The sequence below is a fragment of the Myotis lucifugus genome, unplaced genomic scaffold, assembly GCF_000147115.1.
Source record: "Myotis lucifugus unplaced genomic scaffold, Myoluc2.0 scaffold_61, whole genome shotgun sequence".
In the NCBI taxonomy this organism is placed as follows: domain Eukaryota; kingdom Metazoa; phylum Chordata; class Mammalia; order Chiroptera; family Vespertilionidae; genus Myotis; species Myotis lucifugus.
In genome coordinates this window covers 2013355-2040349 of record NW_005871109.1, presented here as the reverse complement: position 1 = coordinate 2040349, position 26995 = coordinate 2013355, and the positions used below count along the sequence as shown (strand labels likewise).

At 44.1% G+C, this 26995-nt stretch overlaps 1 protein-coding gene across 8 annotated transcripts in view; it reads left to right on the top strand.

Moving 5' to 3' along the window:
• TEAD1 (TEA domain transcription factor 1) overlaps positions 1-26995 on the top strand; it is a 246393-nt gene that overhangs the window by 18769 nt on the left and 200629 nt on the right. The gene's annotated exons all lie outside the window — the stretch shown is intronic.

The window sequence follows — 26995 nt, the reverse complement described above, 5'->3', positions numbered from 1 at the left end:
TTTGCCCAGTAGGAATTTCTTTAATTGACTCAGTGTCCTTTGAAGGGACCCTGCTAGTTTTAGACTAGCTTAGTTGCTATCCAATCTCTTTTTGTATATTCTTGGGACTTAAAATGGATCATTCTGTAGAAATTTTGGTTTTTTTTAGTGGGAAATGGTTATTTCAGGGCTACAGTGTGGTGTTAGGGTCTCTGCTCCCCATCCCCCAGCTCTGTCCAACTTGTTGATCCATGGTAAAAAAAACCCCAAAAAACCGTTTCCTTGCACACTTGTCTCATGCTGGCCCCGGTTGACTCTCATTTGCCACTTCCATGCCTGTGCTTGTCATCTTGTCCTTTTCTCCCTTAAGAAAAAGGCCAAATTGAAGAATTCCCCATGGACAGTTCATGGTTTGACTCTCACCTCAAAGGCCAAAGCTCATGATAACTTAGGCTTCACAGAAGACTTTAGTGATGCTTGTTCTACCCCTTGTTTAAATAACCAGAATGTGAGAAATTTCTTATTACCTCTCGGAGCCATTCAGAGGACAAAGCGTAGTTTGATGATATTCTTGGGGTCATTTGCACACATCTGTTTGAGTAAATACTTAAGTGTTATACCTTCCTTTCCTGAAGTGTTTAAAATAGAGTATATTTAATTTTCTAGTCATTTGAAGAATTTATCACTAATACATTATTTTTATTAGCTAATTAAAAATATTTTTATTGGCTTTAGAGAGGAAGAGAGAGGGAGAGAGATAGAAATATTGATTGGCTGCCTCCTGCACGTCTCTCACTGGGGATCGAGCCCATAACACGGGCATGTGCCCTGACTGGAAGCAAACCGTGATCTTCTGGTTCATAGGTTGACCCTCAACAACTGAGCCACTGTGGTCCGGCAGCTAAAATTTTTTTAAAGGTCTATAGTTTTATTTGTGCCGTGGAGTCTTACAGGAAACACAGCTGTTATGCTGTTGTGGGTATACAATAAAAAGCCTGTAAGTCTAAAATGAGTATTTTTTGTTTAACAGGTCTGCTATTAGACTTGCTTTTAGTAATTCCTGTCTTTGCTTCTTGGATATTGTTTTACGCCCATGTTGGTGCATCACAGAATATGCACTTAGGCAAAACCCAAAAAACAGCAACAACGAAAAACTCATTTTAAAGATAAGCTGCTGCAATACTTTCTTCAGAGGTCCTGTTCAGGCCTGGGGTTTCCACTTCAGTAATACTTTTTGTCGTCGGTGGAGGTGAAACAAAGCCCCATGCATTCACAGTCCGCCCAGTACAGCCTCACAACAGAATGAGTGAATAGTCCTGAAATTATCATCATTCATGACATCCCTGAGAAGTTCATTAGTGTCCTGGACTGTGAAATTTTGCGCCCCTCCCATGGCCCTTGGCTTAAAAAAAAAATTTTTTTTTTTTAAGGCAGTTAGCTTCATTTAACGGTTCCTCTGTATTAAGGAAAGTACAAATATTGTTGGGGTTTATTCCCTCCCTTTTCCTTGGTGGGCACAGAGGGTGAGGAGCCTGTAATTCACAGACTGGCCTCTGTGCCCCGAGGTAAACTTGATTTCACAAAGGGAATTTTCATTGTGGTCCTGTGGCTCCTAGCAGAGTGGAGGCTTCAGGAGGCATGTGGTAAAAACTACCAAGGAAAAGGCTGGACTGGAGCCACTGACGTCATGTCAGTAAATCAGTTGAGGAGCCCAGCCTAGCAGCGCCTGCCAGCCAGCCCTGCACTTTGGCCCTGCCTGGTCAACTGTTCTCATTGCTTCCTCCACCCCCACCCCCCAACCAGCCTACATTTTTTGTTTTCTTTACCCTCTTTCCCTCTGTGCCACTGGGCTTGTGTTGAAACCTGTCAACACTTTGAAAGCCCCCCCTCCCCACCTCCCCAAAAAACACACAAAATTGGGCCTGTGCTAAGTGTCCTATATGAGGGGGCAGGAAAGACCCAAGGATCAGCGGATGAGGGAGGATTGAAAACTTTCCCCCCCTGACTTCTCATGGACATCAGCTCCTGACATTGTACTCTTAGAGAGCTTTGCTCTTCAGGACTGTGTGTGTGTGTGTGCGTGTGTGTGTGTGTGTGTGTGTGTTCGTGTGAGCATGTAGGTGGGGGAGAGGGGAGAAGAATGGTCTGAAGATTAGTGGAAATAACCGAATTGCAGTCTTCCTTAGAGGATGAGTTAAGAGAATGAGTTCCACTGCCAGCCCTTTATTGTCCATTACTCATTAGCGGGTTAACCCTGCACTCTCTCTGGTTTGCAGCTATAGCAGTTAAATCTGGAGCTACACGCTTCTTTACATCTTGGGTATTTAGAGTCACAACCCCAGATGCTCCTGAATTAAAATATTGCTGTGCTAAATCTATTTTTACATCTAGGGGAATGACATCTAAAAATAAGCCTTATCCCACCTGTTATCCACTGTTGGGAAGTTTGGACGCTGTCAAGTCACAGCCCACGGATTAGGCTTTTGCTCATGGCTTCCCATGTGATAGTCACATTCCACTCTTCCTGCCCCTGGTGTGATGTTTTCATTGTTTCATTAACTCTTGTCCTCCTGTTTATTGTGCTTGTGACTGTTCATTTGCAAATAAGAGTGAAGCACAGGTTCAGATTGGTTTTGAAGTTCTTGAGCTGCCGGGTCAGAAACATATTAAAAGCAGTATCTTATCCATGAATCATTAGATGAGTCAGTTCCTGAAACCACTACAAGCCTCATAGTTCTTGGCTACAAGCAAAAGCAGGAAATCCAGGCTTCAATAACTTCCTTTCCCAGTGCTGGCTCTAGTCGCGTTGGTGGTTAGGTTCTGCTGCCTGCATTTGTAAGCCGTAGGAAGATGTATGTCTGAGGAACAAAGGCACTCGAGTCAATTTACTGAAACTGGTTATAATTTGTGGTCTTGATCTGAATGTCAGGCTACACTGGCATGCCCTGGTCTGCTGAGCAGCCCTGCACAACTCAGCCAGGGAAGGTGGCAGGCTGCGTCTGCCGAAAGGCTCCAGCAAACGCATGGCAACGTTTCAAGGAGCTTTAGTGTTCCAGTGAATCTTCAAACTTGTGGGCAGGCAAGCTGACATTAGGCAGAGAGCTCTGGAGTCCATATGTATAGCTAAAGTGTCAACTCCTTTTGTTTTGTTCACCCAGTTGAGAAACAGAGAGAAAGGAAGGGAGGGGCGGGAGGAGGGAAGGAGAGAGGAGAGAACACAAGCTTGTGCCAGCCGCCTGAGCTCTGGTCTGTCTCTTGCTTTTGCTCACAATTTATTTCCTTATACACAGGGTCTTTGTCGGAGGTTGGGGGGTGGGGTGGGGTGTTCCTTTTGCAGTGTTTCAGGCTGGTCCTACTAACTTCAAAATCAACTTGATAACTGTTCTATTAAACATTTTTAAAAGTAAGGGAGAAACATGAAGTGGTTGTCTCCCAGTGTAATGGGTCTGCTGCAACTTAGATTTATTCTTCTCTTTTTTGAGCAGCCTCCACTTGTCTGAATTCCTAAGTTGGAGCAGACACAGGTTGGGGTCCCTGTCTGTGCGGGGTAGGTGCTCACTGCTGCTTTCTGTTTTGTTTGTGAGTTTATGGACTTTTTTGATGTTAAAAAATTAAAATCAAGTGTGATGTGTTTTCACGTATTGGCTAACTCTTCTGTTCCTGCATCAATTGGTATTGGCTAGCTGGGGGATTTGAGAAAATGGGACTGAAACTAGACTTTTTTTCCACTATAGGTTTATGAAGAATCATTAGAAGTTCTGATAAAAGTCTAAAAATAGACTGGGTGGACAAGGAATAAGTAGGAAACAAAATGAAGTGATGATGCCCTAGCTGGTTTGGCTCAGTGAATAGAGCGTTGGCCTGCGGACTGAAGGGTCCCAGGTTTGATTCCAGTCAAGGGCACATACCTGGGTTGTGGCCTCCATCCCCAGGAGAGGGCATGCAGGAGGCAGCCAATCAATGATTCTCTCTCATCACTGATGTTTCTATCTCTCTCTCTCCCTCTCCCTTCTTCTCTGAAATCAGTAAAAATATATTTAAAAAAAACGAAATGATGAGCAGTCATACATTGATGCTGTCTTTTAAATTGAACTTGTTTCCAATTCATAGTCAGCTCAGAAAGGTCAGAAAGGTCAAATTCTACCTCAGCCTTTATAAAAGATAAAAGTTTGCCTGCCTCTTTAATGAAGCACGGCTGATTCAGAGCACAGCCGGGCTGGTGAGTGCCACTTTGTTCTTACTTGTCATTTGTGTTTTGTGTTTGGGTAATTCTCTGTTCAACTTCAGTCTGGCCTGAAAGGTTCTGATAAGCTTTTGAGAAAGTTGGGCTCAGTTGACTTTAGGCAGCGGTTCTCAACCTGTGGGTCGAGACCCCTTTGGCGGTCGAACCACCCTTTCACAGGGGTCGCCTAAGACTATCCTGCATATCAGATATTTACATTACGATTCATAACAGTAGCAACATTACAGTTATGAAGTAGCAACGAAAATAATTTTATGGTTGGGTCACAACATGAGGAACTGCATTTAAAGGGCCAGAAGGTTGAGAACCACTGCTTTAGAGGTTTGACTGAGAGTCATAATATCTGACCCCAGTTTTCCAGATTTAAGGCTTTTACCAAAAATCCCTTTGCCTGGTTGAGTTTGTTAGGAAATCACTGGAAATATATTCCTCTTATTAATGTGTGGAGAGTTATTGTCTAAACTTGGAAGAGACGTTTCTTTTTGCTGAGAGATACAAACCCAATTATTTTTATTTGTCCTGCATTGATCTGAGAATTAACTTCTCTTTAATGCAGATTTTAGGCTGGGACTACAGACTGAATCTTGAATTGCTTATCGTCTCTGGACCAAGTTGTTCAGGGCCAGGGATTGATTCCTTAATTAAAATCAATGTAAATGGATTTGTAAGCCTCCTGTAACAGATATCTTATTAGCAACTGCACAGAGCAGCCCATGATCTGTGAGGAATGTGTTTGTTGCCCTAGGTCCGTGGTCGGCAAACTTCGGCTCGCGAGCCACATGCGGCTCTTTGGCCCCTTGAGTGTGGCTCTTCCACAAAATACCACAAAATACCACGTGTGGGCGTGCACGGATAGTGCGATTGAAACTTCGTGGCCCATGCGCAGAAGTCAGTATTTTGTGGAAGAGCCACACTCAAGGGGCCAAAGAGCCGCATGTGGCTCGTGAGCTGCAGTTTGCCGACCACTGCCCTAGGTGAAAGAAACTGCGACTGATGGACTCTTTGGGGGCCACTTTATGAAAAGCCCAGTGGCTTTTGTAAGGAAGGACCTTTGCTTAATTTAACCTTTACACAGAATAGAATAGATTCTACCTGTGGAAAATGATCTTCGTACAACTGCCTTGAGGGCTTCAGTTCTCTGTGTGTGTGTTATGTGTGTCTCCACCATGGCTGCCTCTCTCCCCCATCCTTGAATTCATGATCTCAAGGACGTTTTCATGAATTGTCCAGGTCTTGCTCATTTCCAGGCAAAAGGATGAACCAGAAATAAATTCCTATTTGATAACAACAAAATGCTTTTTTTCCCTCCAACCGGAGCAACCAGGAAGCAAGCTACAAAGACGACATTTATCTGTTATTTGAGGATCTGGCTGAATACAGCTGTGCTTCCTTGGAGTGATGATAAGAAGTCAAGATGATACCTTTGGAAAGCCTTGTGGCTTTAACAAAGGTTGGAGTTTATCAAGCTGCCATTTGTACTGTTATTTTTTTTGTAATTGTGCTGGACAGGTAAATATCCTCTATGGTTAGACCAGCTCACCCACCTTCTCTCTGATGTTTGGATCAAAGGGGCACATCTGACCCAGCTGAGTTAAACTCTGTCTCCTGAATATTTTGGGATTGAGACAGCAATCCTAGTTTGTCTTTGATGCTCACACTGTAGTCAGGGAAAAGCTACCTGGGGAGTAGATGTTTGACCCACGGGTACAGAGAAACGTGGACACAACCAGCTTTGCAGAGAGAAAAGAACAAAGCAGTTGTGCAGAGGAGGAGGTGAGAGACCTTGGGCATAGTTTCATTTCCTGATGGTTTTCCATTTCCTGGTTTCCATTTCCCATCAGAGCTGGCTGCAGTTCCCAATTCAGGGGTCTTCTGATAGACCTCTTGGCCTTATAATGAACCTTACCCTCCCCCCACCCCTTAGGTTATTGGGAGTGGGTTTCTGTTAATTGAAACCAAATGGTCTGGGCAACCCGTTTGCTGGGAAATAGGCCTGTGTGGTGTTCTGGAGGGGCCCACTCTCTGAAGGCAGCACGCTCCCTGTGGTAGTATCTGGAGTCTGCGTGGTTGGCTGTGCAGGGCTGCTGTCCTGCCCCTGTTGTCTACTATGGATTTAGTCCGAGGGAACATCATGAGGATGCTTAGCTAACTGGACCCTTCACCTGTGGCCGACACTGGGACATTTCAAGGCCTGGCTTAGGCCTTTCTGCTGCCTGGTACGCCCTGTGGAGTTAGGTTATGGGGTGCTTAATTCTAACGTGGCAGGTGAGGAATTTTCCTAGTCATACCCCCTGGACACGGAGGAGTTCTGGTTGGCTGAGCACCTGGGAAGAGGGAAGCCAGGTGTGTCATTAGATCTGAGAGTCCTGCCTGGTGGCGCCACCTCCTTCTCCCCTCCTGTCCCTGTGCAGTGCGGAAGGCGTGCTCTCAGTGGCCCTTGGCAGATGCTTCCCAAGGATAGATCCAGTGTGTCTGTTGGTCACGTGCTTCAAACTTCCTTTGCCAGGGAATCTTCCAAATTCAGTGGATTTTATTAGCAAATGGATTAAATAGCAAATACCTCTCTTGAGGAGACCAATTAAGATGTGTGCCTGTGCGGATGGAAACAAAACGCCTACTTCCTCCACTGTTCCCCAGATTTGGAGGGTGGGGAAGACGGGACAGTGTACATTTTGGGTGCGACCTAACACTTAGAAATGGAGTAGAAGTTGTTTAAGAAGTTAGAATTTGTTTTGCAAATGTACATTTGTTATGTACATAAGCAGACATAATGCAGCATTCGTTTGTTGGCATGTTCTACAAATTTGAAGCCCTTTTTAGTTTAGGCTGGATATTAAATGTTAAGTTCTACCTGTTTTCAATCATGAGGTTTAGTTTGTATATTTAGAAAATGGAAACCTGGAGAAACCTGTTTTCCTTGAATTGAGAGGGCATGGGAAGGGGAATGATGTACAAAGTTATTGGGATGTCAGTGTGAGTGGTTCGGAATTGTGTGTGTTCGCAGACGTCACATACCTAATAACTAATGTTCCTGTGATGCTTTCCAGTTTACTCATATTTCTTCCAATAGGTTAACTTGATTGTGCCTCACAACAACCTGGGTTTTGTAAATGAGGAAGTGGAGTCTAAGAGGTTAGGAGGCTTACCTGGGATCACACAGCCAGTAGTGGTTGAACAGTAACCAAGCCTGAGCCCTCACAGGGATGTCGGATGTAGGAGGTCCCTTAACCATGCTCCTTGTCCTCCTGTGCTGTGCTCTCTCCCTTTTGTCAGCCTTTGTAGTGGGAGGAGATTGTTAGGACAAGGCTGCAGAAAGGTGACTTGGGGGTGGGAACAGAGGGCAGGTGGGATCTGGGGATGGGAAAGGAATGGTTTAAAACTACAAGTTCAGACAGGCCTCTGCGGCATTCGGAGCACAGCAAGAGCAGGAAGGAACTCAGACCGTCTTCTCCACTGGATTTCACATCAGGCTGAATATCTTTGTCACACAGGGAGTTTTTTTAAAAAAATATTGCTTCCCACTGTTCACCCTAGACCTAAATCACAGTGGCCCAAGGTGACGCTTTGGTGGGTGTTCCTTCTGAAACCTTCCCAGGTGATTCTTTGAAGTTATCTGAGGCCTCTTCAGTTCTAGCTTCTTCTCTGTAGAGAAGTTCTATAACATTTAGCTACATGACATCACTTGGGGGCTGGTTAGAAATGCAGAATCTGAGACTCCACTCCAGGCCTGCTGAGTTAGAAGTCTCATTTTAACCAGATTCTGGGTGAACAGTATGCACGTTAAAATTTGAGAATTCCCTGCTAATAATCTCTCAGGGAAACTTCAGGGGACTGTAGGATGGGGTAATCCCACATATTCTTTCTAGGTTTGTCATGACCTTTTGATTTTCCTTGTTATTTATATAACTTTTCCAGGCACAAATTAAATTTAAATCAGATTTATCAGCTCTTATGGTTTCAAGGTTTTTTAAATTTTATTTTATTATTTGCATGCAAAGGAATATTCTACTTATTGCAAAAGAGTCTTCTATTTAAAAAGAAAAAGAAGTCATAAAATACTTCACTTAGTTGAATGTGTCGAGAATTTATCTGGTATGTTATAAAGAGTGAGGTGGGGATACAGATATTTTTACCTAATGCTTGGCTTGTCCCAGCTATTCATTGAATCTTTTCTCCTTGAACCCATACATTAAGTTCATATATGTTTCACTATCTACCTGGATCTTTAATTATCATAGCTCTGTGAAGGGTTTTAATATATAATTCAGTTACTTATTTCGCATCACCCTTTTTTTAAAGAATTTTCCCTCTGGTTTTTCCCCACAAGTTTACCTATCTATTTAATTTTAGAAACACTTTTGTCTATTTTAAAACTTTTTCTGAAACTGTGTTTATTGGGGTTTCATTTAATTTACAAATTAATTTAGCATCACTCTTTTAAAAAATATTTTTCTCTTTTCTAAGTATATATACATATACATATATATATATATATATATATATATATATATATATATAGTCATTTAGAACACTTTTCAGTAACAGTCATACCGGCCTTTGTAATAGATATTTTGAAAGTTACAAGAATATATCTTCTGTAGGGTTTTCTCTTCAAAGAGACTCTCCCTGGCATAACCATCCCATCCAGTAGGTGCCTGTCTTCCCCTCTGCCTCCCCACCCAGCTGCTTGTCATTCGGAATCCCTGCATCCTGTTCATTTATTTCCCTCCATAAAATGAATAAATGAATAAACTGTATTGATTACCTGCCTTACTTGCTAGATTGTAAGCCTCATGAGGGAAGGCTCCATGTCTGTTTTCTTTGCTAGTATAATTGCTCAGTGCTGAGAAAGTCCCTGGAGTTGGTGCTTACTACATATTTGTTGAATGAGCTGGAATGAATGAAATCCCACTTGTTGAAGATTAGCTTCATGTAGAGTTATCTGGACTCTCTGTTTGAGAAATTATTCAAATAGAGTAAAGTGAATATGTGATCTTTTGGGGGAAGCGTTAGTTATCTGCCATTGAGTCAAGCACAGGCCTGGGAGTGTTTTATTCTAGGAAAGTTGGCCAAGTGGTATATGAATTCATTATGAAGAGTGGAGATTGATTGTGACCAATATCTAGCGCAGGCCTTGCCACCTAGCAGGTCCTGGTGAATAATGCTCTGATTCAAATTCCCCCACTTTGGGTTTAGCAGCATCTCCCTTTCAGATCATTCTATTTATGTCAATTCTTTTTTAAACTAGGGAAAACAAAATACTGCTGCAAAGAACCTCGGACCTTTTTTCTATTAAAAATTTCTTAGATACATGAGCATCACTCATTAAACCCTTTCATTTTAGGTACAAATACCCAATGTGTGAGCTCCTTGTGGACAGGAGCAGAATCGTCATTCAGTTTTATAATTCTGACATCCAGGTGCTTGACAAATGCTCAAGTAGTGAGAGGATCCAAACTATAAACACACAACATATTTTTAAATTATTAAACAAAAAAGTGCCATTTTATCTGTGGAGTGTGGCGGAAATAAGTTTTGCATATATTTTAGTTTCTGCTAATGTTCTTAAAGGCCACACTTTTCTTCCCATGATGGAAGAATTTATAGAAATTATATTTCTTTTTTTTTTATCCTCACCCAAGTATATGTTTATAGATTTGAGAGAGAGAGGAAGGGAAGGGAAGAGAGAGAGAAAGGGAGAATGGGAGGGAGGGAAGGAAGGAAGAGAGGGAGAAAAGGGAAGGATGGGAGGGAGAGAAAGACAGCCCAGCCAGTGTGGCTCAATGGTTGAGTGTTGACCTATGAACTAGGAGGTCACAGTTAGATTCTCAGTCAGGTCAGGGCACATGCCTGGGTTGTGGGCTCAATCCCCAGTGGGGCGTGCAGGAGGCAGCCAATTAATGATTCTTTCTCATCATTGATGTTTCTATCTCTCTCCCTCTCCCTTCCTCTCTGAAATCAATAAAAATATTTAAAAATTAAAAAAAGAGAGAAACATCGATGTGAGGGAGAAACATGGATCTATTGCTTCCTGTACACACTCAACGAGGAACAGAACCAATATCCTTTTTTGGTGCTTGTGATGCTGCTCCAACCAACTGAGCCACTGGGCCTGGGCAGAAATTGTATTTCTTGATGCATTTATTTTCCCTCAGAAGAGAAGTGTGGGCTATTTGAATGGAGTTGGTCAATCATTTAAAACCCGCTGCTTTCGCTCCTTAGTTTATGATTTCAGGTCTATATTTAGAATAAATTGAAACTCCAGGAGTGTTTGAGGTCTTGAACATATTTAGTGCCAAGGGGCTTGGTTTTGTGGATGATTAATTCGGTTGACTGTTTCTTCAATAAAGTAGCTCCACGGCATGATTCTGCAGTCATCTCCTGAGCCCCTCCGGATGGTCGTGAGAGAGACCGCGTGGGAAGGACAAAGCCAGGAGTCTGTCCCTAGCATAGGCTCCTGCCTTAGGGTTGAGCTTTTGAGCAAAACCATAGCAGGCCCCCACTGGTGACTCTGTTGTCCCTGTGAGTCTGCGTTTGCTGCTTTGTGTGTACAGTGTACACTATTTGAAGGGAGTGTGTAAGCCCGTTGTGTTTTCTTTAATAAAACTGCGTTTATCCTTGTGTGGACAGATTGTATTCTTAGAGTCTACATTCTTAGAGAACACTAGGAACTGTTTGCTTAGATCTTTTTTTTCTTTCGTTAAATAAAGGCTTCCTTTGGTTTATCAACTTAAAAACTGTTGAAAGTCAGACGGGAAAGTTGGTTGAAAGGAGAAGGCACGATTCTTGTGCGATTTGAAGTTAGTGACTGTATTTTGGAGTGATAAGGCCTTTTACTTTTTCAGAACTTGTATCAAACAGAACTCTCAAACAAAACACAAACTAAGATCTCACACCTAAATTAGCCCCCCCCCCCCTTTTTTTTAAAATCTGGGAAATCAGGTTTTTGGAAAACCAAACAAGGAAGGCTTGCACAAATTAGGTGCTGCTTTGTTGAACGTCTTTTTGAGTATGGGGGAGAGTTGTGTGATTAGAGCGGGTTGTGCCTATGGGTTCTCACTGTCTTTGGGTGCCAAAGATGGGCTGAAATTTCAGTGTATGTGCCAGCGTCTGTGTTGGGTGGTGGGGGTTCAGAGAAGAATGAGGACTCCAGGCTCTTTTAAGGACCTTCAAGGAGCCCCCGGCTAGTGGGAGAGATAATTGTGTTAAGGAGACCATTCCCATCTGTGGTGGTGAATGATGTGAGGAGGTGCATGGGGTCTACCAGAGAAGAGACTTGGGCTGGGGTCCTGATTTCCTACTGAACGTAAAATAAAGAAAACTTTCCCTAGCCGGTTTGGCTCAGTGAATAGAGTGTTGGCCTGTAGACTGAAGGGTCCCAGGTTCGATTCCAGTCAAGGGCACGTACATCGGGTGCAGGCTCAATCCCTAGCCTTGGTCCTGGTTTGAGCGCATGTGGGAGGCAACCAATCGATGTGTCTCTCTCACATTGATGTGTCTCTCTTTCTGTTTCTCCCCCTCCCTTCCACTCTCTAAAAATCAATGGGAAAAATATCCTTGGGTGAGGATTAACAAAAAGGAAGGAAGGAAGGAAGGAAGGAAGGAAGGAAGGAAGGAAGGAAGGAAGGAAGGAAGGAAGGTTGGTTACATGGGGACTACAAGCTGCTGATTTTTATTGGGGACATAGGCTGCACTTAACATGAAAACTGAGTTTCTAGAAGAAAACTTATCCAGGAGTGACAAGATAATGTAGGGCATGTAAAGAAACATTTGGTTACAGTGGAAGGCAAATGCTGGGGGCTGCCTGCTTCAGGGCCTGCTTTCTGCTCCCCAGCCCTCTCTGGCTGGCTCTAGACTCTTCTTTTGATCTGTTCACAGGCTTTACGACTGGAGAGCTGGAGGAGGTAGAGTCAGCGGGTGTTCTTTTTCTCTGCACATCAAACTTTATCTCTGGTGTGCCCTGGAATGGTGACTTCTGCTGTCCCTATTGGGGGCTGCCTCCTGGTCTGCCCCTTGAACCAGACCCTTGGGGGGTGCTATCCTCAGTGCCGTGCCAGCCTCAGGTGTCCGTGTTCCTGGGCTGGCACCAGCCTGCAGCTGTGCAGGGTGAGAATGTGGAACTGACCTCAATGTTCCTTCCCTCTGGGAAGGTTACGGGTGGACAAGGTTAACTTGGGATTCTTCTCTCTCCCGGGGCTCACTCCCCAGGCTGATCCCTTGTCACAACTCGTTCTTGCTTTGTGCCTTTTATCTGTACAGTGGTTTATGTCTTAATGCCTGTGGCCAAGTTCGCACAACAATGCCAAAAGGAGAAAGGGTACGATTGTTAGCTCCATTATAGAGATGGAAGACTGAGGCTCAGAGCAGTGTGCCTGGATGTGCAGGGAGCAGAGTCCAGCGAGTTCTGTTGCTGAGCGGCACCATGCCGCCCCCCCCGCCCCCCCCAGCAGCGCTACCTTTTTCCCAGGCTGCAAGCCTCAGGGAAACATCTCTCCTTCCCAGTTTTCAGACCCCTCAAATCGGTTGCTTCCTTTCCATTCCCCCTGCAGCTACTACCATCTTCCCTTGTCTGAACTACTCCAGTCCTCCCTCAGATAATCTTCCAACCTCAGTGAGTCTCATCTGGTTAATTAAGTTGCTGCATCATTATAACCATCATTATCTAATAATACGTTGATGGCAGTTCTTATGGGTAGCATTATTCTTACTGCTTTGCAATTCATTTAATTTTCACAATAATTCTGTGAAGTAGGTTTAGGATTATCGTCCCCACTTAATAAATGAGGAAGTGGAGGCACAGAGACATTAAAGACCTTGACCACAGTTTTACATAGCTGTCAGCACTGGGATACAAACCCAGACCGGCTGGCCCCATGGCTCTTAGTCCCCACACCTGATCCCAAACTCTCATTCCTCAAAAGCCTCCCAGTCCCTACATGCTTCATCCCCAACCAGCGTGTGCATTCCCTCCGCCTGGAGTAGGAGACCCCGCAGTGTGGCCTCAGTGTATCTCTCTAGCCTGGTGCCCCGTTAGGTATCCTTCCTACAAACGGGGTTCCCGGCATTTTCTCAATGTGCTGTACTCCCAGGAAAGCTGCTTTTAGCAGAGGAGGAGACCTTTGGGTCTTGGCTCTGCCACCGATGATGTGCGTGACCTTGTGCAAGTCACCCAGGCTCGCTGAGCCTGGATTCCTCTGCCCAGCCCGTGGGGATAATGGCCCCTCGCACACTGGTTTTCTCCGCAGCTGCCTCCTTCAGGACGTCTTCTCGCAATCTGCTCTTCCTTCACCAGAAGGGGGTCTTCACTCCCTTTGGCCCGCCAATGTCTTCATGCCACTTTCACCGTCCAGCGTGTTTAAGTCCAGCGTGTTTAACTGTCCTTTGTAGGTGTCCTTTCTTCCTCCTAAACTGTAAGCTCTTTCAGGGTATGGGCTGCGGCTCGTACAACTTTATATTCTCCATAGTGCTTTCCCTATAATAGGCATTCAGAATATACTAGTATCTGTGGAGGGGATGACTTTGGGGCCACTGGGATTCATTTGTTGCGTTCCTCGAAGAGCTGGGTGAGCGGTGCCAGCGTGAGTTGACCTGCAAGAGCAGCCATCGATTGCACAGGTTCTGGCTTCTGCTTTTTATTAAATTCTTTCCTGTTATAGCTGGAGATCCCTCCCCTCCTTTTCAAACCCAGGCTCGTGGGGTAGTGCAAATTTGCACAGTTATCCTCTAAGCAAATTGGCTAAAACTGCAAATCCCCTGGAAGCAGAGTGGCCCTGGACATGCTGTTAAAAAAACGGCATGGGTTTCATTTTAGAGAGTAGAAAAGAGTTATGTTGGAAGAACTCGACTCCTGCCAAGTCAGAGACACGTCTTATTATACTTATCTTCTATTACGGCTGAGTCGGCATTGTGGTGGTTGGTTTTGGGAACTCCCCTCCATGTACCTAGACCAGAGGAAGACGATGTGTGTGTGTTGGACGGGCCTCCTGACAAGTTCAGGGAGAATGCAGTGTGACCACTCAGTTTGGAATTTTGCTGAAGGAGCCACTCTTCCCTGCTCTGAGACGTTACAGATGATTGAGGTGTCTTTACCAGGTGACCCCAATCATATTAACTCCCAATGAGAAAGTCTTGGTCCTCTCTTCCAACCTCCTGGCCAGTCACCCCCACCCAGTATTCCCCAGTTTCAATCATGCTCAACCATCTCTCTGCCTCTGTGCCTTCTCCTCCATCTGCACTTACTTGGGATACACTCTTGCCATTGTGAGCTCTTCTTCTAAAGAGAAGAATGTCCATTATTTCACAGCAGCTTAGTTACGATACTGTAACTACGCCTTCCTTCTTTCCCTCAGTCCCCCATACTGTAACTCAACATTAGCATTAATCACATCGTCTTCTACATCTTGAACTTACCTCATTCTCTCCGTCTGAGTGCCCGGAGGGAGTAACTGTATCTCTGCCTTGTATTCTGCCTAGTACAGAGAAGCTCAGAGTGTGTGTGCACAAGTAAAAGTATCTGGAAGTGATGGTAATAGCTAACATTTCCAAATGCTGTAACTTTCATTAACAGGAGTGAGCCATGGTTCTGATGATGGTCACTCATTTTTGGTATCTTTAAAGGCAGAACTCTCCAAAATAAAATATAATTAAGCGTATGCTGATGAAAACATATGCCATGCGTGTGCCCAGCTCTCCAGCCTTGCAATGTAGACATCCAGTGGATATCTGTGGGATGACTGAATTAGTGAATGAGTGAGTGAGTGAGAGAATGAAAAAGCTTCTACCCTCTGGGAAGGAGAGAAGGGGGGGGGGGGATGGACTAAACTTCTCCACTGCTCTTGAAAGCTGGGCTTCTTGCTTGGCTTGAGGGCCCAGGCAGGGGCTGAGCTGACAGAAGAATCCACATTTCCTCTTTCTTGTAATTTTCATTTTTGAGAACCAGCAGGTCTTCTGTATCTTCTCACATTTTCCTAGGCCCACCCAGAGCATTTACCCTGTTCTTCAGAATTTGAGAATTCTACCACCATGTTTTAATCTAACATGAAAAATGCTCTCACGACAAACCCAAACAGACAACCAAAATGAGGAAACAAAGAAACAACCTCCAAATGAAAGAACTAGCGAATTCTCCAGAAGAAGAGATAAATGAAGCGGAGATAAGAAATTTATCTGAAAAATGCTCCCATGGCTTCAAAGGCCTCACTGCACCATCCTCTCTGAACCTAGCTGGTGTCATTGTAGAATGATGCAGTCCGGAGAAGAACCCGGCGCTCACCCTGCTTAGGGCAGGCTCCAAGCCTGGATACTCATGCCCTGGCAATCCCTCTCCATAGAAGTGTGGACATTGCAATTGTCAGCATTTAGCTGGCATTTGTATGTGTGTATTCAAGCGAACATGAGAAAGACCCGTTGAAACACTGGACACATACAGAAGTGAAGAGAATTTTATCTTCTATTGTGAAGACGATGACAGTGAAAATTACCAAGATGTTGGTTTGTCTACCAGCTATTACCAGAAGCTGTGTCTTGTATATACAAAACCTGCTTATCGAACAGATAACCTTCAAAATGGTGCTATACATGTAACACACAATGTGTACATTATACTAAGATGTTTTACTCTTATGGGTTATCTGTGGTGATGTGGATAATAATTCTTAGTTTACTTTTTCGTACTACAGGTTGTTGGCCATTCAAGAAAAGGTTGAGCTATAAATATTTCATATGAGGTGATAAATCTCTTTCCTACATCGGCTGGCAAAGGAAACTCCCTTATCTGAATCCCTCACATATAGTCTGGTTGCCCTCACGTGTGTATCTTGCTGAAACTTTTAAAGTAAGTTGAATGATCACCATTAGGCAATGCTGGCTTGTGTTCTCACCATGCTTATTTACAAGGGCTGGTAGAGTGTGAGTGATGAAATTGAAACTTAGTTTCAACTTAATGTGGGAAACAAAATAAATTGGACTCTTGAAATTTTGCGTCAATATCTGTCACAGCCTGGTACTAAGTATCTGAGGATTTTTAGAGCTGACCTCATTGAATGTTGAATTATGTTCTAAGATACATTTTAACAGTGTTTTTCTCCAGAAATAAAAGCTTAAACTGACTGGCGAAACCACTCTTCGGGCAACTCTCTGAATTGAACATTTCCTAATAAGAAATGTTACCTATCTTTACAATTTTCCTACTGTCCTACCTTCAGGTGTCTGGATTAGTTTTATCGAGTAGATTCCCCAGGCTGAAAGTAAAAGGTTAAATACTTGTAGGTACCATTTGCAACTACATATGAATCAGGACTTTTCTGTATGTAGTAGTTAAAAGAGAAATGTATTAAATGCTTCACTGAGATTTAATATTATGTTCATGAGGACAGTCTTGTTATACTTACAAGAAGATACTATAACTTAAATAATTAAGTTCTAATGGCACTTTTAACGTGTTTTATATATTGGGGTTACTAGTATAGATAAGGTTTCCTTGGACGGAGGCTGGTTTTCCTGTGTAAAGAGATTTCTAAAGCTGACAGTGGAGCTCCGGGCTGCAGCCTGCTGTGGTCGAACTGGGCACTTGTCATTGGTCTCCTTTCCTTCCTGGTTCCTTCTGGGACTCTCAGGATCCTCTGGTGTGGCTGGATCAGATGGTGTACCCCCGATTCCCGTGTCCTGAAGTTCGTGAACACTCCAAGCTTGAGTGGGAGGCTCAGCCTGGCAGACCCCCTCAGAGACGGGTGGTCACTGTCGTATCCCCTCACACTCTCCATGGGGCCCTCTGTTCCTGGAGAAGAGAGGGTGTCAGCCCCATTTTGCACTGATGGGAAAACAGCTGGAAAAAAAAAGGGGCGTGTGATTGGCCCAAGGTCATCTCTTGACCTTGAACCAGCACTCTCTTCACCTTGCGATGTTATCCTTGTAGATCTCAGTTGCTGTGCCTAGGAGGAGAGTGTTGTAAACCAAATTGTTGGCTAGTTGGAGATTTTCCAGATGACTTAAGGGAAAGAAATAACAACATTTGCCGCACTTTTTTTTTTTTCCTTTTTCTTTTAGCAGAAGCATAGAGCCAGCAGAAGACTTGTTTACTTGTGGTGCTGTACTTGTATGACTAGATGTTTGTCTCACTTGCTGTGGGGGAAAGCAGTTGATGTGTTCTTTTGAAAGCACTGGACCCGAGACCTAGGATCACCCTTGCACTCCTCACACTTCTTGCATTTGGTGGCTGGCCAGTTGCCTGCTTCTGTGTGTCAAAAACAAAAGCCCTCCACCAAGGACGTGATAGGGCTATCTGTAAGCCATTTTAAGGCACATGACCAGATGTAAGGATGGCACTTGAAGTAGCTTCACAAAGTCTGTGCACCAGAACTTAACCACTTCACTCCCAGGCGACCTGCTCAACCTTAGCTACGTTACTCATCATGTATTCGCAGTTCTACTCTGCTTACTTTCTGCTTATCACAGCATAAACAGCTGGAGAGGGCCATTTATGGCTCTAAAATAGAGAGGTGGCATCTGCTAGAGAGGAGAGGAGGTGATAGCTGATGATGTGGGGAGAGATAAACACGAGAGTAGTTACATTTAAAAAGTATATTAACTGGGGTCCTTCAGCCCTCTTGCCCTGTTGTTTCGAGTGGTCCACACCGTTGTCTAGCACAGTGGGGTGCTGGGTGCGCATAATATGACTGTGATCTTTAAGTAGCATCCTGCTTCTGTCTGGTGAGCTCTGTGTAAAAAGACAGGGAAGAACTGTGGAAATAGCCTTCAGAAGTGAAACAAACATTTTGATGCTCATGGTGCTGATCAGTATTCATACTGAAAGAATATGAACAAAGAACAGTTTTCCCTAAGGGTACTGGTAACATGAAATCTTATGCTACACTGATTAGTGGCAGTGGGTTTTATTTTAAAGAACTTTCTTTTCTATTGCTAAAATGTGTGCTCTTGGCCCTCGCTCTGATCTTGCGGTTTCCAAAGTCCCTTAGAGGACAAGCATGATGAGTGGGGATATACATCTCAGCTCCAGCGGCTGCTCCTCCGCAGGGGTCTGTCTTGCAGAAGTTACAGGCTCTCTGGATGTTGAGAGGGGTCCTATGTGTGTCCTCTGTGCTTTGCGCTCTGAGTCCAGTGCTAAGGACCTCTCTGTGGAATAGTTTTCTTCACCTGAGGCCTGTGTAATTATTCATCCCCTAGTGCAGCCCAGAGTTGACCCCGGTTAGGCTCTTGAACCCTGGACAAGTGTATAAAACTCTGCCTGTTTTCCTTGAAGAGGCGGAATTGGTAAGGTGAGTATGGATGAGTTCCAAGGGCAGTTTTGTGAGTCAGAGACTTTATCTTGCTGAAGGTGTTAACTCCTTTGATCCAAAACACCCTTGATTGAGTTGAGGGTAGGGGGCAAATTTTACACACTACTGTTAGGAGTCTAAATTATATAGCTTTTTTGGAGGGCCTTTCTTTAAATATAGTTGTTATTGATTTCAGAGAGGGTGGGGAGAGGGAGAGAGAGAAACATGAATGATGAGAGAGATCGGCTGCCTCCTACATGCACCCTACTGGGGATTGAGCCTGTAACCTGGGCATGTGCTTTTGTCCAGAATGGAATGTGGGACCCTTCAGTCCACAGGACAATGCTCTATCCATTGAGCCAAACCAGCTAGGGCTGGAGGGCCTTTTGACAATAGGAATTTGAAATGTTCAATGTGTGGTACTCTATGACCTGGTGGCTCTACTTCATGTAATTTATCCTAAGGGAAGAACAGTATAAATATGTACAAGGATGTTCCTCACCATATTCTTTAGTGTAGTGACAAACTGGGACTTTAAAACATTCATCAATAAAGGAATAGTTAAATAAAATTTAGTAAAACCGTATAGTGAATGTTATATAAACCAGTGGTCGCCAACCGGTGGTCTGAAAGGTTGGCGACTGCTGATATAAACAGTTGTTGAAAGTGATGAGGTCAACTTCTGTTTTGTTATGAAAAGATGGCAAAGAAATTATGTGAGAAAGTTAGATTATAGATCAGTATGTGTAGTATGATTCTATTTTCAATATACATGTATATAGAATGAGTATGTATTATAATTTTATGTGCATTAATTTTGAGGTGAGAATATACATGAAATGCTAATAGTGATCATTTATTTAGGATTTAGGATTATGTAAGGACCCTCCTTTTCTACCTCATACATTTTTGTATCGCTTGAACTGTTTATAAAGAGATGACCATAAAAATTAATTTTTAGAAAGCCAACAGGTAGAGATGGTGAGGTCATGTCAGAAGGTGGAAGGAAGAAATAAGTAGTAGCATGTGCAGGATTAGTGATCAGAAGCAACAGAAATCCTGAGTAGAACAGGAGTTGGAAGAGATTGGCCTCATTATGAAGTAATATTTTGTTCATTTGATCCAGATTTGTCTAAAACAGGGTCCTCAAACTACGGCCCACGGGCCACATGTAAATACAAATATTGTATTTGTTCCCGTTTTGTTTTTTTACTTCAAAATAAGATATGTGCAGTGTGCATAGGAATTTGTTCATAGTTTTTTTTTAAACTATAGTCCGGCCCTCCAACGGTCTGAGGGACAGTGAACTGGCCCCCTGTTTAAAAAGTTTGAGGACCCCTGGTCTAAAGCCACCTCACTAGTCACCAGGGACCCCCTAAGACCAAACCCTGGGCTTTCCCAGCTCAGCTTTTCTCTACCCTCTGGGATACTGCATACCATGAACCTCTCAGGAACCAACTAGACCAGCGGTTCTCAACCTGTGGGTCGCGATCCCTTTGGGGGTCGAACGACCCTTTCACAGGGGTTGCCTAAGACCATCCTGCATATCAGATATTTACATTACGATTCATAACAGTAGCAACATTACAGTTATGAAGTAGCAACGAAAATAATTTTATGGTTGTGTCACAACATGAGGAACTGTATTTAAAGGGCCAGAAGGTTGAGAACCACTGAACTAGACCCTTAGCTCAGGGGTCTTGGCTGGTAGGGCTGAGGTCTAAAGGCTAGGCCCATTTTAGTCCTTTAGTGCCCCTTCCCCCACGTTGGGGTGTGTGTTTGTGTGATGCAGATTCCTATCTCCCTTTCTGTCCCCTAAAGATTGCAAACAGGTCCTTTATCTTCTCAGGTTTTACTGAGAATGACTACAAGGAAACAGATAAGGAAGTAAAGGTAACAAAGGTAAAGTAGCAGAGACAGCAAGATAACAAATTAATAGTAACAGTGGAGCAAATTTGGGGTCCTTCACAAGGTTCCGCGCCTCCTACAAAGTCGTTGTCTGATTGCTGCAACAAGTTCCCTAAACTCATCTATCATTCTCCAAACCTGCCTCTCATCTCAGCTCCCCTTCTCCAGGTCCCCTCGACTTCTTTTTCCATCAGGGTCCCAGAGCTAGGGCTACACGTGCAATTAAGGTACTCTGGGCTAAAAGTGGAGGGTCCATTTTCAGGTCCACTTGGGCAATTGGCATCTTTTGAGGGACATTGTGTAATAGCCCTATATAGGTTCAGTCTTCTTAAATTATTTCTTCATGCAGTTTCCCTTAAAAATCCTTCCACCTCCTACTTACCTATCTGCTCATCCATTTTTTCTCTCACTGGCCCATCCATCCATCCATCCATCCATCCATCCATCCATCCAATAACATCAGCTCCTTATTGGAGCAAATTGCTGTTTTTAGCCCTTAGATATAAAAATGTCAAGGTGCGCTCAGTTCTCGTTCTACCATTCTGACCATTCGCCTCTGGACTTCTTCATTGCTGGCTCAGCTTCCTCCTGCGAGGCCTGGTCACTTTTTCAGTTGATGCTTACATGTGGATGACTCCCATCCCAGCTCCCTACTTAGTTGCATTGTGGCCTTGGGCAAGTTACCCGAACTCTGTGTCACTGTCCTCATGTGGTAAAATGGGAATAATAATATAATTACCTCAAAGGTTATTTTGAAGATGAAATTAAATAATGCATGTAAAGTACTTGGCACATTGGCTAGACTATATTAAGTGCTAAAATGTTACCACCACCACCACCATTACATTAACATTTCTGCCCCTGGGAAATATATTAATCCTGTGGGAGGTACTAGGAAAAAAGTACAATGAGAAGCCAGGTTTTTATCTGGATGAGAATAAATCAAATCCAGTATGGTTGGGGTTGATTATCAAACATCAGAGGGCAATTTTGAATTGACAACAATCAAGGGGTACCATCTGGGAAGACAGTAATGGGGGGTGCAGGGAGGAAGTGAGTCTTAAGTTGTACTTGGGTCTGAATGGACAAGGAAAACCATTAAGCTTGGACCTAAACTGAATTGGGAAGGTCTTTGGCCTTCTGTCTAGTTGGAGGCTTCTCAAGTTGGGGGCCAGACACGGCAGGTCTTTGGATGATATCATTTATAACATTGATGAGAAAAAAAAATGGACTCCCACTGGGGCCACTGTCTGTGTGGAGTTGACATGTTCTCCCCATGTCAACATGGGTTTTCTCTGGGTACCTCAGCTTCCTCCCACATCCCAAAGATGTGCATGTCAGATATATTGGTGTGTCAAGGGGAGGATGGGATGGTTGCATTCCTCTCACTTGCTCCTGGGGATGCTGCTTCTGGACGCTGCAGTAGACTAGCCCCCACACTGGGGAGCCCAGGGAGCCCATGGTGAATGTGAGCAGGGTTCCTAGAGACAGGACCTGCCATGCAGGGTCTTCGCCAGAAAGGCTGGGCTCTAGGAGTCTGCATAATTTGGATTCTATGTAGGGTTGTCAGGTAAAATACAGGATGCCCAGTAAAATTTGAATATCAGAAAAATAATCAGTACTTTTTTTTTTTTAGTATAAGTCTACTCCCTAACTTGAATTTTAGAGAAGCAATATTTGGGACAGACATATTACAAAATTATTCCTTGTTTATGTGGCATTCGAATGTAACAGGGCATCTTGTATTTTTATTTACTAAATCTGGCAACCCCAACTCTAGGGGTTCCTGGATTAACTGAGGTGGTGAGGAAGATGGGAAAAAGGAGGGCACGGATAATCCTAGATCAGCTTTAAAAAAGAAAAATCGCCCTAGCTGGTTTTCTCAGTGGTTAGCGCATCGGCCCATGGACTGAAGGGTATCAGGTTCGATTCCAGGTCAAGGGCATATACCTTGGTCACAGGCTCCATCCCCGGCCCCAGTTGGGGAGCGTGTGGGAGACAACCAATCCATGTGTCTCTCTCACATCAATGTTTCTCTCTCTCTCTTCCCCTCCTTTCCCCTCTCTCTAAAAATCAGTGGAAAAAATGCCCTGGGTGAGGATTAACAACAACAAAAAGTCTTGACAAAGGAATATTGTGCTCACTTCCTAGTTCGCCCCACCCACCCTCCTTCCAAAACTGAGACTTTTCCACTAAGAAACTTCACAAAGAGGTCATAGCCTATTGGCTTCCCGTCCTGCTCTGGCTCTGCCTGTCAGCTTCCCGCTGAGGGCTGAAAGGAGCTGTAGCGAATGCTTTCTGCTCTGCCCTCATTTTCTGTTGCATTGGAGCCACAGGACAAGCAGAATCACTGGACCCCCAATCCAGCCTCATTTTTTCTCTCAGAAAAGGGGCATGTGCTGCTGAATCCTAGACACAAACGATTGATCAGGAAAGTGACCATTCGTATTTTCCTCCTGGACTTTATGTTTTGTCAGTGTCTTATTTCTAGCAATGTTGTGTGTGTGTGTGTGGTGTGTGTGTGTGTTTTGTTTTTTAATCCTCACCCAAGGATATGTTTTTGAGTATTTTTAGAGAGAGAAGAAGGGAGTGAAACATCTATCCCATACATGCCCCGACTGGGGATGGAACCTCCACCTAGGTATGCACCCTAACTGGGAATCAAACCCTCAACCTTTTGGTATACATACAGGATGATGCTCCAACCAACCGAGTCACCTGGCCAGGCACTAGCAGTGCTTTTTTTTTTTTTTAATATATATTTTTATTGATTTCAGAGAGGAAGGAAAAGGGAGAGAGAGGTAGAAACATCAATGATGAGAGAGAATCACCAATCGGCTGCCTCCTGCATGCCCCCTACTGGGGATTGAGCCCACATCCGGGGCATGTGCCCTTGGCCAGAATCGAACCTAGGACCCTTCATTCCATAGGCCAGTGCTCTGTACACTGAGCCGAACCAGCCAGGGCTAGCAGTGCTTTTAAGTTAGGGGTCTGCACACTTTTTCTGTAAAAGGCCAGAGACTAGGTATTTTTGCAGACCTGGTCGTCTTGGTCACCTCTACTTATCTCTGCTGGTGTGAAAGCAGCCACAGACAATAGACAAGATGCCAGTCGACAGGCATGGCTGTATTCCAATAACATTTTCTTTACAGACACTGAAGTGTGAATGCTATGTAATTTATATCCCTTTGATTATTTTCAACCATTTAAACATATACAAGCCATTCTTAGCTCGCAGGCCATACAAAAGCAGATGGCGGGCCAGGTTTGGCCTGGAAGCTAGTTTGTCAACCCTGTTTGGAGTCAGCAGCAGAGAACACTAGAGCTTGGCTCTCAGTTCCCCACTTGGGCTGCATGGCTTCTTCCCCTGAGATCACAGCTTCTGCCACTACCAACTGAGCAACTGTGCCGGGATCTTAAGTACGGGTTTTTTGCCTTTCAGCTTCTTTCAATGCAGATACAAACCCACATCCCATAAGTTCGTGTGTGAATTTGTACGTCTCCCTTTGAGAATGAGCCATTAATAGTCAAAAGTGTGGCCACAGAGTATTACAATGAATGTAGTTTATACTGATCATAGGCTACAATATCAGGAGTAATTTTAGCCTAATAAATAAGTAAACAGCGGAACTGAATGTGGGACAATTATATGTCTGTGTTATAATGCTGTCTTCTACACACAGCTGTGTGTGTGTTACTGTGTTTGTAAATGGAAAGATCAGATTAGGTTTGACTTTCTGTCACCAGATGGGGTCTAGCTGCACCTGAAACATGGGTGAAGAGGCAGGGCCTTTCATTCCTGTGGGTCCTGACTGATGGAGGTTTTGCGTTTTATGGATATAAGATCTGCTGGGCGAGGTGGACAATGGAATTACACTTCCCACAGAAATCACTCCTGGACTGAGAATCAGGTTTGCACGTGTGCCCTGTAGCATTCCTTCTTGCTGAACACTGGGAGATGGGTGGTTATTAGGTTATGTCAAAGTGGTGTTTGCCTTAATACACGATCCTCCTGCAGTAACCCAATAACGGAAGGTGGAAGGAGGGAGGGAAAGAAGGTGGTGACCTGCACATTTCTGAAAGTTGGAAGCATCTGGAAGCTAAGGGGCTTCTTATGGTATCAACAGTGAGCAGTTAGAGTTCTGTTCCCCACTCCTCACCCCAGTTCCATGGCACATTTGAATCTACTAACCCTGGGACCTGGTACAAGGCAGGATAGCCTTGTGGTCAAAAGAACAGCAACCAGACTCAGACTTCCTGGCTCCCAGCTCATGCTTCCAGCTCTTTGCCTTTGGGAAAATTACTTAACCTTGCTGTTTACTGAACTGGACAATAGGGTATTAACAGGAGTGTCTACCTTATAGGGCTATTGTACGAGTTAAATGAGTTAATGAATATAAAGTGCTTAGAACCCTGCCTGACTCAGATGCACCTTGACTGAGATAGAGGAGGAAGAAGTGGTTGTCTTGTGAGGTAGGGTAAGTAAAGGAAGCTCAGATAGTAATAGCTCAAAATAAGCTCATAACCCCACCCCTCCTCCCACTGTCTCTCAGACAGAGATGTGTGAACATCCCTGGGGAAGGTCACGGCTGATCTTCGTGAATAGTGGTTCAAGGACAGTGCTTGGCCCAGACATGACTTAAGGCTCACATGCTAGACCTGTCATTGGCTGTGGATGATCTTCAGCAGGTTCCTCACCTCTCAGAGCATGAAGTAGAAATAAGCGGTCACCCCATTTCCCCTTCCCATGACTGTCTTGAAAGAAGACAGTTAAAGTGAAAGTGATTTGTAAGTATGAACATTTTGATTTCATGGAAGGGTATTATTTCTGAACCCAATTCCTTCCTTTTTTTTTCTTTCTTTAAATTACACTCTTGTCTTATCCCTGTAAGTCTCAAGTACAGTTCAAGACCAATCTATAGTCAGATGGTTTTTTGCGTTTGTTTTATAGCGATCCTTTTTTTAAAGAGAAGTTTCATTAAATTTTAATAGCCTCCATCCTAATGTTACCTTAAGTATCTTCCTCTACCCTCATTTGGGCTGAATCGTACAAATTTTACTTCCATGTGCTTTACATGCGTCATATTCAATTAAGGGCAGTTTCCTATCTTTAAGAGTTTGCAAACTTTGTTCTGGGGTGTTCTTGGGGGTCCGAGGGTCTTCTGAACAACTGCTTCTAAGTTGTGGTTGCTTTCTGGGATTCCTAGGTCTTAGAGACCATTGCTTTAGTAGTGAAATTTCCAGGAATCAGGACAAGATTCACTGTCCTGGCCTGGGTCATCCTAGTCCCTTCTCAGGGCCTGTCCATAAGCAGCAGCCCCTGGTCCACCCAGGCAGAGTAAAACAAGAGCAGTTTGGGGAGAAGAAGGTGCCTGGAAGGGGGATGGGGTCTTTGTGCCCAGGAGAGGAGGGACTGTGGTGGCATGTCCTTGTGCCACAGTGAGAGGTAAGGAGAGTACCTCCGAATATCACTCACGTTGATGTGGGTAAGATGTAAGGTGCTGTCCCGTGAGCTCCCTGAGAGGGAGATGCTGCTGCTGACTCGGCCTCATGCCTTGTTTCGTGCAGGCAGCAGCAGTCCCTGGCCCTCCTGTGCACCCCTCACCCCTTTCTATGCTGTGCCACTTGCTAAATTCCAGATTAAGCACCTCTCCATCTCATCCCCTTCCACTTTTTTGGTCAAAAGTCCAGACTAGGGACAAGGATCATTTTGCACTGAAAAGGACAGGCAGTGCTGAGATAAATCTTGGTGACCTTTTCAGAATTTAATCTGGGAGAAGTCCTGGGTGGGTGGGCTGGGGGTAATGGTTTAAACAGCAAAGAGCTTGACCAGCTGCACCGTCTTGAGTGCTGAGCTCTGAGATTTGGAAATTGTGCTTTGGGGAGTAAATAGTGAGGACATAGCCACCCAACAGGGGAGGGCAGGGCAGGAGGAACATGCCAGATAGCAGTCTAGAATGAAAATTCAAATGCTTCCCACTTTGCAAGCCAGGGTGGGTTGGTGGCTGGAACAGTCTGTGGTTTCCCTAATCTGCAAACTTTGTAAGGCATGACTGAGTCTTTGCATCCCCAGAGCCTATTTTCTCCATAAATAATTACTGAAGTGATTTGAATTATAGATTTCTTAGCTTTTGACTGGAAAGGATCTTTGAAATCTAACTTCCTCCTTTTGCAGGGGCCCAGGCAGGCTAAGTGACCTTCCAGGTCTCAGCCAGTAATTGGCCGAGGTGGAGCGCCATCCCCTGCCTCTCCGCCCAGTGAGGGGCATTTCTCATCATATCATGTTGCTCTTCTAATTAAATCGTGGATAATGTCTATGACATGCTTAATTTCTAATTAGATGACTTTATGGATCAATTTGCATTTAACGTTAAATCTAATGTGGAAATCATTAAAAAGTTAGATCCCTGGGGAGAGGAATAGGTACTTACTCCCTGCCTATTAAAAATAACAAGTATATGCCCTGTGTTAATACACGAACCTTTTTATGTGGAATGGGAAAATATTAGTAGAGAATGCAGGACCTATAGGAAGTCTGTGTGCTTGTGACTTGGGGAAATGTCTGGTGTTCAGATCAGGTTTTACAATGCTT